This window comes from Chinchilla lanigera, unplaced genomic scaffold, assembly GCF_000276665.1.
Source record: "Chinchilla lanigera isolate Chin_1 unplaced genomic scaffold, ChiLan1.0 scaffold00075, whole genome shotgun sequence".
NCBI classification, from domain to species: domain Eukaryota; kingdom Metazoa; phylum Chordata; class Mammalia; order Rodentia; family Chinchillidae; genus Chinchilla; species Chinchilla lanigera.
This window is the reverse complement of record NW_004955476.1, coordinates 4,875,240-4,887,351: the sequence shown is the minus strand read 5'-3', so window position 1 is coordinate 4,887,351 and position 12,112 is coordinate 4,875,240.

The window sequence follows — 12,112 nt, the reverse complement described above, 5'->3', positions numbered from 1 at the left end:
TGCTCTCACAATTATGATTACATAACCCTGTTAAGGCAATGAAGAATCTATGTAATAAAATTGTATATTAAATAATAAATGTTAAGCTTTTTTGCACAGTAAAGTAGCATTTTATATGAGTGTTACTTAGATAACCTATCAAGGACAATTAACAACCCTTCTTGGAAATATATAATTAAATGTTTACCTTAAGCCACTAACTTGACTCCAAATACATCATATAATGTTTCTGAATTGTTACATGAATATATTTTAATAATATAATGGGGAATATCTTTAGTGAGTTCTGGTAATGAAAAAATTCAGAGTGTAACATAGAACCTGGTTATGACCAAAGATTGAATGACTTAATCAGTCAAAATATTGAAACTTGGTAATTTTTAAAATGACACGAAAAGCTGTGTAGCATATGACGTAGTAAAGAGTTATCAAGAAAAAGTTTAAGTCAAGGCAGAAAATTATATTAACTTGTATTCACTGGAAAAAGGAGCAAAATCTTCCAACAAGGTAATTCATTTAGAGGAAATATGTAGAGTCCAACAAAAGTATAAAAATATCCAAAAATCTTAAAAGCATATTAAAATCCAAACAATACAATGGCATTTTTAAAAGTATCCATTATCCTCACATACTGCCAGGCGAGCAAAGATAGCTAATAGAGTACATGAAGCAATATGTTTACAGTGAATATAAATTAGTGCAAACTTCTTATTGAAGAGCTGTGTAAAATACACCAGATATTTAAAGAGGCATTTTCAAAGATTCAGCAATCTCATGTCTAGTGATTAATCTGTATTAAAAAGGGAGTAGGTAAACAAGTGCACTTTGAGATGTGAAAGCGAATTTCACTTCCATGGTCATACATTCAGTGATTCATCCAACCTTTCATCACTCAGTTGTACGTCTTTATGATGTCTCTGACCCAAGCCTTCTCAGCAAGAAGAAACACTAAGGCTTGCTAGAACTTTCGAGATAGAAGACTTCTGATGAAGTTATGAAGGGAATGCCTGGGTTCCTCAGATGTCCAGGAGAAGTGTAGCTCAATCAAGGGAAATTTCTAATTTTAGTTTTTTGAGGCATCTCAGTACTGGTTTCCAAAATGGTTATAGTAGTTTATATCAACTCTATGCTAAAAAAGTCATTTGATGCTTTCCCATCTCCTTCAGAGTACAAGGTTAGGTCACAGTAAATGACCTTCAGGGCATGCAGTACTACATCCAGCAGAACCTAGAGTGCTCTCGCTTTGTAATACATTTCTCCTATGGAGCCGGATTCCTGGTGTTTTTAAAAGTATGTCGATCATATTCCTACTTCCAGGACCTAGAGCAGACTTTCTGAAAATACATCTACTGATTACATTCTCACGTCCTCAATTCTATGTCTCAGTGAAGCCTCCAAGGGCCATCAAATACAAAGTAGCAGCTGTGTTACTTTCTCATTGCTGAGATACCTGCAGCAATGAGACTCTTAGGAAGAAAGGGTGTTGTTGGCTCATGGTTTGTGGAAGTTTCAGTACGTAGTTGGTTGGCTACAAGGCAAGGCAGCATTTCAGAGGGCCAGGCAGAGGTGGCAGAGTCCATGGCATGGCGGCAGGAGGCAGAGAGAGATCAAGAGAGGAGGGACACAGACCTTCCCAGGGCATCTCCCAGTGACCCACCTCCCACCAGGGTCACCTCCAACCTTTCCTTTTGCATTACACTCATCAGTGGCCTGACGCAGGGATAAGTTACATGGACCCCGTTAGCCAACCACATCCCAAACAGTCCCACTTATGAGTGCGTGAGGCTGTTGGGGAAATTACAGTCTAAACCATAACAGTAACTGTTGTTCTACACACTCTCCTATTCTATCCTAAGGCCCAGCTTCAGTTAGGCTCATCTGTGTCACTGACCACATCCTTCAACCTGTTAATGTTTTCTCACTGATGCAGTTGTTTTGTGTTTCTTTCCTTTCTTTTAAATCCACCAAATACTGTGTGTTTGTTGAAGCCGTTGACCACAAAAAGCTGTGTGTGCTATTTGGCGTAGTGTGCTGTGCTATCTCAGTTCATGAATGTGATTTGTCCCACAGTTGTGAAAAAAATGGCCATGGTCGTGTTCTTCATCAGATGCAGACTTTTCTTTCTTTTTTTTTTTTTTGTTTTTCTCCGGTACCGGGAACCGAACCCACAACCTTGCGCTTGCCAGGCAGGCGCTTTGCTGCTGAGCTACATCCCCAGCCCCGCAGACTTTTCAAATGGGAGAAAAATTTTGCCAGATGCTTCTGTTTGTGAATCATTGTATTCAGGTTTTAGAACAGTGATGTATATTGGGAAATTAATGAATGCTAAGATGGAAAGAAAAACTGATGAATATTAATGTAAAAAAGTATTTCTCTTATGCTTTGTTTAAAATAAGCTGGTTCAGCTGCATCAAACACTCATGTTTGAAAATAATTGAGAACAATGCATGAAATCTGCATGGAATTAAATTAAAATATATAATTTTTAAAGAACAGATAAATATAATGACAAGTAATTTTTCAATCTTTCAGACTTCTTTAGAACATTGATCACCAGAACATCCTCACAAGGTGGACCATAGTATTCTATTGAATAAAATAAACTGAGTTTTAAGCCAGTGAAACTTAGTGAGTTCTATGGTTGGTATGTGGAAACATCTCAAAAGGGGAATTCATGCATGTGACCAGGAAGGGCATGAGGAGCTCCTGACACTGAGCTAAGGAAGCTAACCTATCCTTTGTGTAGAGTAAGTTCCTAGGTTCACTGACTTCTGTCGTGGAGAAAGAATTTTCAAGGGCAATCAGTACGAGGCACACGGAGGGTTACTAGGCAGACGTTAAAAGGCGCGCACTCAAGGACAGAAACCAGGTGCCCTCAAGACAGATAGGTGCTTCCTGCCCGGAACAGGGAATTTTATGCCTCTCTCAAAGGGAGAGAAATCCTAACAGAAGGTCCACACCCCTGAAGAGTGGCAGCCCATTGCACAGGTATGCGCAAAGGTTTTTTTTTAATAGGTGATTTAAACATTTTATGAATTCTCTCAAGCTACCATTTTATATTAGTATCAGGTTTCTACTCTTCACCTTCTCAGACCAAATTACGAACTTCAGTGTTCCTGAGGAATTCGGCACAGGGTGGATCTGGAAGGACTGGAGTGCACACTCACCCAAGTTCTTACAGGTAATGTTAAATAAGACCCAAAAGTTTTAGTTCTCTTGAAAGAACAATTTACTTATGATTCCCTTGTCTCCTTCTTTATCTATCTTTTATTTCTACCCTACCTCAACACATTCACTAACAGATATTGTAATATGAAAATAGTTTGCATTTTTGATAGTCTTTCATGGATATAAATACACAGCTTTAAAGTATCACTATTAAAATGATGTGTTTTCTGTTTTTCTTCTTTTTTTTTTTTTTCTTTCTGAATCAGGAATCAAACTCAGGACCTTGTTCTTGCCAAGCAAGTATTGTGCCATTGAGCTATATCCCTGACCCCAAAATTATGGCTCTTGTTACATACTTCAAATGCTTTACAGCTGAAGCACTACAGCAATTCTATCACCTTCTTTCCATGGATCTGCAGGTATAAGAGTTTACGTTAAAACTTGTATCAGTCAGGTTTAATAGAAGAACAGATATAACACAAGATATACAAATGTATAAGAAATTACAAGTTTGGTTTACAATGGTCAGCCACAGAGCTGAATGAGGAAGTGTGCAGAGGGTGTCTGCATGCTGGAGATTGAAGAGCCCAGGCCCGGGCCTGGAGCACACTGCAGTGTCCATGAAAGTCCATATCAACAGGTTGATGGGTCAGTGATGAAATGTTGAAGAATCTAAGATGAAAGCCAGACAGCCTACACCAGAAGGCTGAAGAGTCCCAGGAGGAAGCCGAACAGTCTGCACCAGAAGCCAGGAGATGACCAAGCTGAAGGCGAAGACTGGAGCTTCTCCGAAGAAAAGCATGGCCAGTCTTTTCTCAATTCCCTTTTTTATGCAGCCACCGGCCCTGGGGTGGGGTGGTGTGGGGGTGGTCCTCCACACCCACACCTTCTGCTGCCCTCCTGTTGAACAGGCTCTGGATGAATACAAAGTAAGCACCTTGGCTCCCTGCTGAATCACATCGTTACCCTTCTGAACTTCTCAAATTTGAAACAAGGAACAAAACCTCAGAAGGGTAAGGCATGTCCTTTTCACTCCAGGATGCAGAACTGCTGAGTGCTTAGCCAAACCTCTAGACTCCCCAAGTTGACACAATGTATCAACCATAAGAGAACTATAGAAGAGAAAACTTCCTGAATGGTGCCTTCTCTCCCACCAGAAGTTACATTGTGTCGTTTTTGTTCCTTTTCCCTAGTTCATGACAACTGTGATTATTATGAAGTAAACTCACAGTGCTTGGTCCCCCCCATGTCTGGGGGTGTACTTCTATGCCAGCCCTCAAGCTGACCTCACAGTCTGGATTCTTTTTTTTTTTTTTAACAAAATTCTTCAGGTACTACAGAACGAGTACTCAAAGTTTATAGCATTTACATCAATGATCTTGATATATGTTTATTCTATGCAATTAGCAAATTTTATAGAGTATATTTACTCTTAAACACTATCATACCTGTAACAATTACAGCTTTTTTTTTTTTTTGGTTTTTCTCCGGTACCGGGAACCGAACTCACGACCTTGCGTTTGCCAGGCAGGCGCTTTTTGCCGCTGAGCTAAATCCCCAGCCCCTACAGCTTTTGATGTGTGACCAAAGGATTAAAACTGTCTTCCAAACATTGAAATCTACTGTATGTTTGGCGACTAAACAATCATTCAAAATCAAAGACTAAGTGGCCTCTCCTTCTTCATGTGTAAGGTATCTGGACATTAACAGCCTATTTTTTTCCCTTAGAACAAGTAACAACTGTCCATGTGTATGAGTTCATGGAGAAACACTGTCCATGTGTATGAGTTTATGTGTATGAGTTTATGGTTCTTGGTCAAATTTCTGGAAAACATTTCATATACAATTGAAAATAGTGTTGCATAGGTGCACATCTTTCAGCCAGGTTCTGTGACTTTAACATGAGTAGTGAGGGTCAGATGAGATTCTCTGCAGAATTGTGGATAAAACTGAAATTCACAAGTTGGGTGTAGCAGCACAGACCTGTAATCCTAGCACGCTAGGAGGCTGAGGTAAGATCGTCCTAATTTTGAGCTCACCCTGAGCAATTTAGAGTCTTAGTGAGACCCTGTCTCAAAATTACAAAAGAAAAACTTATGGAGATGTAGCTCAGCGCAAGCCTCTTCATTCAATCCCTAGTACCGTACTGTGAAAAACATTGTTAGTTCACACTGAAGTGAAAGGCCTGGTGCAGACCACTTGGGTCTGTAAGTTCCAGTTTATTACTTTCTTCTGAGTGGCAGTATAGAAAAGGGGGCTATTTATTTTGGGAAAATTAAAAAGGATTTATTTGAAGCTAGCTCTGAGGCTGTGGGGGCTCCTCATCTCTTGGGTCACCATCTCACCATGTAAGGGTGGGTTGGCATCTTTTTTTTATAGCAGAGAACTGTGGTTGGGAAGCATATGGGAAGGCAGTAGAAATGTCCAGGCTTTTTCATCCCCACTTGGACCCAGACCTCTTTCTCCTTTGCTGAAAGAAGTGGAGTTGGACTTTGAGCTGCATCTGTATATTTGTTGTATTTTCTAGACTGAGGAGAGAAGGAGTACTTATTTATGCCGTAGGCTTGAAGACCTTTGAACAAGCCCCTGTTCTCTGAAGGAGAAAGAAAATGTCTAACTTTCACAATTCCATTTTGCCTTTTGCCTTGCTGGCTACAGGGGCACTAGGTATGTCAGACACAAAACCCAAACAATAAATGAAATTGACTCTACTGAGGATACAATACAATGAGAGTAAACTCTACATGTGAAACAAAGCATCTGTGCAGTGTATTTTCCCTCATATGTTTGCAGTCAGGGGAGATTTTAGGCATGTCAGTCAGTCAGGGAAGAGAAAATGTTTACAGCTCCATGGAGCTGATTTCAAGTGGTCAAACAGTTCAGCTGGTTTTCAGGAGACAAAGAGTGCAGAGTTGAGGAGTCTATGGTCTTAAGGTTGGATAGAAAAATAAAAGTAGGTAGAAAGAAGACAAGGAAAATAATTGTTATTGTACTTTTAAGAAAAAAACTACAGTCTTTGCACATTAAACTTATCCAACATTAAAATGATGTTTTTTTAGGTTTTGTTTTGTTTTCCTTCCAGGAAACTTTAAAAAAAGAAATTCTAAGTGTCTTAAAGCCGCAATAGATCTGTGAATTAGGTTCTGAATGTATGCTTCTCACAGTTAAATAATTCTCCTTCCCACAAACATCCATCGTGAAGGCAGGAGCCCGGTGAGTGGTAGCATATCTCAACTTCAGACATAAGCCAGGGGCTTACAGTTCAACATAGCCCACAGAAAGTGTAGCCTAACATGTAGTAAAAGTGCACATCCTTCCGTGGCCTATTTGAAGACACCTCAAAGAGGACAGATCATCATGCCCTTAGCACAAATAAAGAATTGAGTCTTTGGAAAATCATGCTAGATGAGCGTGTCACAGCTGTCCCTGTCTAAGACATTTGGAGAGGAATTTCCCTGGGACAGTCTATTTCCTAGAATGGGAAGGGAGAGAAGTTTCTTAATTGTCCTTGCTTTCCAGAAGAATTGATTCAGATAAATTTCAGTATTATCTGATCCTCAGTGTAATCTCCCTTCAGCATAAAAATTTGAAAAATAAGAGTTCTGTGAGTGCAGGTGTTATAATTACACTGTGTCCAGTTCATAGAATTAATCCATTTTGTCCACTATTATATTATTCCTTTAGGAAATTATATAGTGAGTTTCTCTTATTCTTTCTGCTCATAGTTATAGCATGTAACAAACTCCTTGTACACTTTCCTTGTGTAGAAAGAGTTTATTCTTGTGATAGATTTACCCACAGAGCTTTTATGAAATACAGGTTTGTCTGAGGGACAGTCATAGGTACATGGATGCAATTTGAGACCATACTCATAAGTGCATTAAATCAGGCTCACCTGTGCAAACATTGTATTGTCTTCCTCGTGTAAGAAACTGGAAGAATAAATAAGATCCAAGATGTATAATAGATATTGTTAAAGGAAAAGAAACTGCTGAAAAGGATAGAACAACTGGGGTGGGGGGAAGGAAAAAAGAGGGAAAGGAAAAGAAAAAAAAATATATATATATATGCACAAGATAGTTAAGATAATTATACTACTAATTGCTATTAGTTCATTGAAAAGAACTGTTTGTGCTTATATTGTTTCATCAATTTTGCATATCTTGTAATTGAGCAACTACTTTGAAGATAGCAATGTGCATTATATTAACCATTGGTAGTTTCCTATTATCTTGTTTTGAAATTGTGTGACATGGATTTTATTGCTTTCTTGCTCTTTAAAATGAATATAGGGAAAGAAATGCAGTTTTGGGTCTGATCCTGATCCACTAGACAGTAGAATCTAGATAATCACTTACATGACAGTTCCGTGCATTGGAAGTATTTGGGTAAGTGACCATATATTACCAGGGACTTCTTCCATTAATCTGTTTACTGGCTAGCATGCATTATTGTGAGGCAAACATAGCCTAGAAGACTGCCAGAGAAAGAGGGGAGGCCCCCCTTGGAGCCTGCATTCCGAGCTAGCTCTACTTTCAGAGTTAAGCGTTGAACCAGGGCCAGGATATACTGGTCAAAATTCAATGGGAGAAAGTAACCAGGTAACTCAGTTCATACACAACAATTCTGGAACACACCGAGTGGTCCTCGGCCATGCTTGGCTGACCCTAGACCTAATCACTATGTGACTACACAGTTTTGATCCCCCTCCACTCTATGGTCTTTGGATTCCATGAGGATCCATTCAAGGACCATGAAAGGTCCTTTCCCACCCAACATCAGGGCAGAGCCGAACTACTGTTTGCAGGCACAAAACCTCAGACTAAACTCTCAGGTCCACCCCATAAGGAAGCGTTTAAAACTCTCAGCACCAAGCTTCCTTCAGGCATGAATTTTCCTTATTGTCCTGATTGCACCCTGTAGAGTGCACTTGCACTTGCAATAAACCTTCCCTCTTGTCGTTTCTCTTGGGTGTCCTGCTTAATTCTTTATTCAGTACACCAAGAACTGGACAATATCCTCAATCTGATAACAACTCTTTTCAGTAATAGCGGGAACTAGAACTAAAGCACAATTTTACAGGCAAGAAAATTAGAAAGTAGGAGAAAATAGTTAGGGCCAGAAAAAATTAATTAGAAAGCAAGACAAATTGGTAAGGAATCCAGTTTGAGCCATTGGAGGGGACACACTGCAATGATGAGAATCAGGCTGCCCCCCCCAAAGCAGGTGACATGTTCTTAAAGACGAGCTGAGCGGTGCCTGAGTGAGGTGGATTTTCATCTCAGACTCGGTCTGTTAACTCCAGAATTCTCATGGCTTGGGAGGCAGTTCTAGTCCCACAGAAAGACTGTCTCTGCTTCTGATGGCTTCAGTAATGTGGGCTCTGCATGTCCTGCAAAGCAGGTGACTTAATTTAGAGCAGTGATAGGCGACTTCTGGTCCTATACAAATGTCCCTGTATATTCCTTGTCCTGTGTCCTAATCTTGAAGTAAGAGGACATTATGTAGAATGCAGGGCTAATCCATCTTGTTTTGCTAAGTTTAGGCAGACCCTTGATGAACATACCTAAATGTAGAGCTGTGAAGTCATCCGACCCATAGTTCTAAGGTTGCAAAGGATTCAAAGTGAAGGGCCAGCTCTGTTCTGCTTGTAGGTTCTCACTAGCCACCTCTAGGCCCAAGTGGGGACTTCTACTTTTTAGCAGAACCCATTTTTATCCTCCTGACTTCTTGAGAAGGAAGCACAAATCATACTTTTCACGAGTAACAGGTTAAGGACTCAGGACCCTTCGCATCCCCTACACCTATAGTCTTTAAATGTGCCATGACTTTATCATATATGTGGCCTAACAATTTCTCCACTTGCACTTCCTGAGTGAGTCTGTCGGTGACTTGAGAAGTATATGGACCACCTAGAACCGAGGAATAAACAAGCAAACAAGCAAACAAACAAATGCAGCCCGTTTCATAAATATTCTTATCAAGATTCAGTTTTGTGCATCCTATTTTCTTTGGCTTCTTCAGTTTAGAATGAGTAGTTGTTTTTTGATAGCCTATCACATGCGGGATGAAATTACTCTGAAAATTTTCTCTTAATATCTTTTTTTTTTCTGTCCAGTCATATAAATTTTAAAACATCATGCACTGTCATCCACACAGCATTTTCTCAGCTGCAATTTTTCTGGGTTTTTTTTGTTTGTTTGTTTCTATGTTTTTGTTTTGTTTCTATGTTTTTTGCTTTGTTTTGTTTTTGAGTCAAAGTCTCACTCTGTAGTTCAGGCTGGCTGTAAATTCACTCTGCAGCCCAGGCTGTCCTTGAACTCACAGCGGTTCTTTTGCTTGAACTCCTCCAAGTGCTGAAATTACAGGCGTGCACCATCATGCATGGTTATCAAGTGCAATTTTTGAAAGGATGATTTATCCACCTAAAATAATATTACCTAGAAAATTATCTATTTAAGAAATAATTTGCTATAAATTAACATATATGTAGGTTAATTTTCTCTCTTTCTCTCTCTCTCTATATATATATGAGAGAGATTTGTGAATATTGTTAAGTATTGTTAATTTTTAGATATTGTTTTGTAGTGTTGACTGTTTTTTTATTGACTCACATTAAGAATGACATTTCCAATATCTCATACTTAACAAATTTGTAGTCTTGGATAATTTCAGACTTCTCTTTGGGAGATTATTGGGAATAATCATGCTAATTCTGTCATCGTTATAGGCAGCCGAGGTTAAAAATATCATAGGCAGTCAGATAGGGCCAGACCCTCGAAGGAGCTAGTGCAGAAGATGGGGTACCTTGTCACTGTGGGGGAGACAGACACCTCCAGCTGTGGGCCAGACCTCAAGACAAAATATTAAAGAAATGCACCCACATACCTTCCTAGTGTTGGACCTCAGGGATTGATATTCTAAATAGGTAGCAATCACCTTAAAAGAGCCAGGAAGAGTCACTAACCCAACCCCTTACAGGTCAGGCCCCTGTTCTGTATTCATGCCCACTTCCTACAAGACTTGCTTCCCCATTTGATGCCAATTTAATTAATTTTACCTGAATAATCATACTTGTAATCTTATTGGTTGATCATAGTTTTGTCCCACCTCATGCCCACCTAGCGAGTTCCCATGTTTTCCACCTCGGACCTGCCTTGCCTTGTGGTTTTGCTCTATAAAATTCCCTGGAAAAGACAGGTTCCTGGGGGCAACCCACTTGAGTCTCCTTCTGTCCCACTGTGGGGCAGAAGCTTTCGTCCCCTCAATAAATATATTCTGCTCTTAACCTCCATTATTCCTAAGATTCCTTCTTCGATTTTAGAGATCACAAACTTGTCTCAGATATCTTTCAGGTTGGGAGTTTCTTTCCCTTATGAGCATGACCCCCAATCACATGAAAACATTATTAGACCCCGGAATCTCCGCTAACCACTTTCTAAGCAGAATCTCAGTTTTGGTTTCTCTTCAGAAATAGATCTTTACCATACACATAAATCAGTGGAACATAAAGCAACAATGCTTCCATAGTTCAGCAAATTTGAGCTGCTTTAAAACTAATATGAAAATTTGAATAAGATGTCGTACATTCAAATTAATACCTTCACATTAGGGGCTGTACACTTCCTCTTGTCTAAGAAAAACAGATGACTTTAATCAGGTCTCGGCATTGTTTCTAACACTGATGAGCTCTGACATAAAATTACCACCCAAGCAGGTCACATTTGCATCTTTCCTTGTTTCAGCAGGACGTGGGATTTTGAGCTGCTGGTTTTGAACAGTGAGAGAAGCTCATTTATTTGAACATTGTTAATTTGGTAGACACAATTATTAATCTACAAATCAATTTGGGGAGAATCTACACCTTTATTATATTAAAATAGTCGGTCAAACGTAACATGTTTATGTATTTACACATGCCTTAATATTTTTCATGAGGGTTATATTTTCAGCATTCTATTTCTCAACATATTTTCTTAATATTTTCAGATTGCTTTAAGCTATTTGAAATACTCTTTTAGAAATTCCCTTGCTATTTACTTATAGAACTATGTGTAAGTATGGGTATGTTGACATTATCTCCTACTACTTACACTTAGTAGTAGGAAATTTGGGCTCATTTAGTTGGAATTGTCTACATGGATACATTTAACATTTGTGAGTAAGGTTGATATTATTTCATTCTTTTCAATCCATTAAACTTTGTATTTTTTTCTTCTCTCACTGCATTAGGGAAGAGTACAAGTTAAATGGCAGAAAGGAACATGCAGTATTACTGTTTATTAGCTACTTCTACCCTGAAAGCCTTCACTCTTAACTCTTAAGTGTTACATTGGCCATAGAATTGTGGAAATAAATTTTACCTACAAAATAATATATTTTTCTGCTTACTGGTTAAAGGGAGTTGTATCACAAAGTAGTGCTACGTGAAATGTAATTTCTGTATCACTTTATAGGATCATGTATTTTTCTTCTTCAGATTTGTTTAAGGTAACACTGACTTTCACTTATTTAGTAATCATTACATGCCTAAGGTAAATTCTTCTTTATAGTTTGATAAATGTTACTTGCTAACATATTATTAAGGGGCTTGTAATCATAATCATTCAAGATATCTGTAGGTAATCATCTTAGTCCAGTTTTGGTAATAATGCTAGTTATGTCTATTAAGACTACTCAGGAAAGGTTTTCTCCTTTTCTGATTTCTAGAAGAAATTGTGGAGAATTGTAATTATTTTGTCTTGAATTGTTGTTAAAATTTGCAATAAAATAATCTAGGTTTCTCTTCAACTTGGAGGATTATGTACAAATTCACCTTAATAGCTGAATGCTAAATAAATACTTATGCTATATGTTTCCTCTTTGGTTAATTCTTTTTTTCTCCTTTAAACAGGGTCTCGCTATGTAGTTTAGGCTGCCTTTGAACTTATGCTGATCTTTCTGC